Here is a 3,166-nt window from a genome sequence, read left to right as displayed (position 1 = left end):
GACTGGAAAAGGGATGGCTGAGCTAATTTTATCTTCTTTACATAAAGAAGGCATTGACACATCAAAATGACTTTTCAGTCGTATGACTACGCGAGTTCAATGTCTGGATAATTTAAGGGAGTACAAAAGTATATAACAGAAGAAGTTGGCCATAATGTACCATACATACCTTGCCAAGACCACAGAACAAACACTGCTCTTGAACATGCCTGCAATGTTAATACTTTAATACGAGAATTGTTTAATGTCCTCAAACAGTTTCATGTTTTCTTCACATCAAGCACAAAAAGATTTAGTCATTTAAAAGAAAAACCTGAAGACATTGACTGTGCAATACAGCTTGTAAACCTGTCTAGAACAAGATGGACCGCACGAGCAAAATCTGTTAAGGCTTTAAATCAGTGTTTAGAAAAGGTTATTGATCTTCCTCAGATCATCTAAAATAATAAGATTTTTGATACTAACACGAGAACTAAGGTAATGGGACTTCTGAAAAAAGTAACAACTTTTGATTTCATTAGTACTCATTTCTTCATGAAGAATATCATTGAGAAGCTAAAAATATTACCAGAAATCTTAGAATACTGTCAATGACATTGAAGTCCAAACTTCAATGTCATTGACAGTATTAATGTAATTGAAAGTACTGCCAAGTACTGCCATACAAAATATCAGTAACGATACAGATGCCATGAATAATTTGATTGAAAGTGCAGTAATGTTTTCTAGGAAATTACACATTGATGCAGAAAACGATTACGAACGACACCATAGATTAATAGCAATGGAGATGAAAGCTTTTTACCGGAAAGAATTCAAAGAGTTCATATACTCTCTACCCATGGGTTTAACCAAAAACTCGGCAGCATTAAAGGAAATATTTGCCCCTATCACCAAAGTTTTTAGTTTTCCGTTAAATAAAGTTAATTTGAGTATTGAAAACTTAACAAAACAAACAAACTTTTTCCTCCTGGATACAAGGATCATATTCCAGACGTCCATGTGATGAAAGGCCAGATAGAAATTTTGATAGATATCTGTTATTTAGAAGGTGATGAAGATTTTAAGTCATCAAGAATACTAGCCAAGATGCTGAAAGACATTTTGTACCATGTTGTGAAGATAAAGGATATACTGAAACAAGCCCATAAACTATGCATTTATGTAATCACAGCTGCTTATGGTGTAGCATCAAATGAGCGTTCTTTCAGCCAACTCAAGATTTTAAAATCACATCTCAGAACAACAATGAGTGACGAAAGATCGGATAGTCTTATGCTACTGAAGTGCGAAAAAGAACTTTGTAAAGGAGTTAACCCCGAACATCTTGTTAAACGATGGGTTTAATTGAAGAAACGTCATATTAAAATCAAACAGTAGACAAAAAATGATAGACTGATGATAAAATATTGTGCGTATAAGTCTTGTAATAAAATAATATTTTCCATATTCCTTTGTATCCATTTCCGTAAAATTTTAAATTGCTATATATGCTGCCAGAATGGTTTGTAAAGTTTATTGGATTTGTAAATTGTGTTTTTTTGGACTGATACAATTTCACTATGAATGGATAAAACTTTTAGACGTTTTTTGAATTGAATATTTTGTATATATGTAAAGGAAGCCATGTTTTGTTAATAAAAGTTAATAAATACTGATAATTGGCAATTCATGAGAGTGAGTGCAGTGTAGTACAACAATCAGAAGATTTTGTAAATAGGAAAGAAATTAATTTCTTGAATTCTTGAATTATAAAAATTGTTGTGAAAACTATATGAAGCAGTTGGGAAAAACAAAGTCTCTTAACCCTCCTCCCCCCACTGGAATTTTATCACGCAACGCCCCTGTATATATATATATATATATATATATATATATATATATATATATATATATATATATATATATATATATATATATATATATATATATATATATATATATATATATATATATATATATATATATACAACATCATGAATCAAGTTCTGATTACTCGAAAGTTTCCGACATTGCAGAGTCTCATGCAGAATTGTATTTTTCAAAAGGAAAACATTTAAGTGATACAGAGAGCGATTATCTTGATCATTCTTAAAATTTAATATATTTAATCTACAACTGTATAACTTTCCTATTCGAAATAATTGGACTAGCAAATTGGTTAATGAACTTCTTGAAATATTACAAAATTAAGGTTTGGAACTTCCCAAAGATGCAAGGCAAGTTTTAAAAACACTTAGAGGTATAATTTTTGCTGAAAAGTGTGGTGGTTATTATGCTAATTATGCTTGGTTTGGAACAGACAGGTATGAAGAATATATTTTTCCACTACGGAAAAAAGAACCAATTTTTTTGAATTTAATTGATGGTTCATCTTTATTTAAATATTTCAGTAAACAATTGTGGCCAATATTAGCTTGCTTTGGTTGTTTTATTTTTTTTATTGTTGGTATTTATTGTCGTGAAACCAATCCTGATTCAGTAACTGATTACCTAAAGGATTCTGTTTTTGAGTCAAAACAAAAAATAAAAACTGACTTTCTATACAAGAAAAAACATAAATGTAACTGTCAAGTCTGTCTTGTGCGATGGTCTAGCAAGGTCCTTTTTAAAATGTATTGTATCTTACAATGGTTTTAGGAAGAGCCGTGTTTAATAAGGAAACTACCTACCTATCTTTTATATAAATCAACTGATATGACAAGTTTTTTAACTAAAGTCTTTTGTCAGTGACTTATTCTACTCCTTTAAAATTTGAAACTTCTTAAAAATTTTTGAAGCACCTTACAAAATAAAAGACACTAGATGCAAGGCGATCAAAAATATTTGATTGCCTCAGAACATTGACGGATTACTTCAATCAACTCCACTTCTTTTACATCATTTATGTAGAGATTTGCTAAGACTTTTCATTTTTCTTGCTGACTAAGTTTTTCTTTATCACTAAAAGGAGATGGAGAACACAACATGAACAAAAACATATCCATTGTCTTTTGAGCTATATCCATTCTGTATCATATTCTGCAGACATTGTTGACACATAGAAGTGCCTTGATGCAGAGAAAATTCAAGGCTACAAGTTCAAACGATTGAACCCATTTTTTGAGTGCCTTAACTAAAGTCAGTTGATGATCTTCTAAATCAAGTTCCTCAAGAATTTTTATAG

The sequence above is a fragment of the Hydra vulgaris genome, chromosome 08 (genome assembly GCF_038396675.1).
Source record: "Hydra vulgaris chromosome 08, alternate assembly HydraT2T_AEP".
NCBI lineage: Eukaryota > Metazoa > Cnidaria > Hydrozoa > Anthoathecata > Hydridae > Hydra > Hydra vulgaris.
This window is presented reverse-complemented; position numbering follows the sequence as displayed.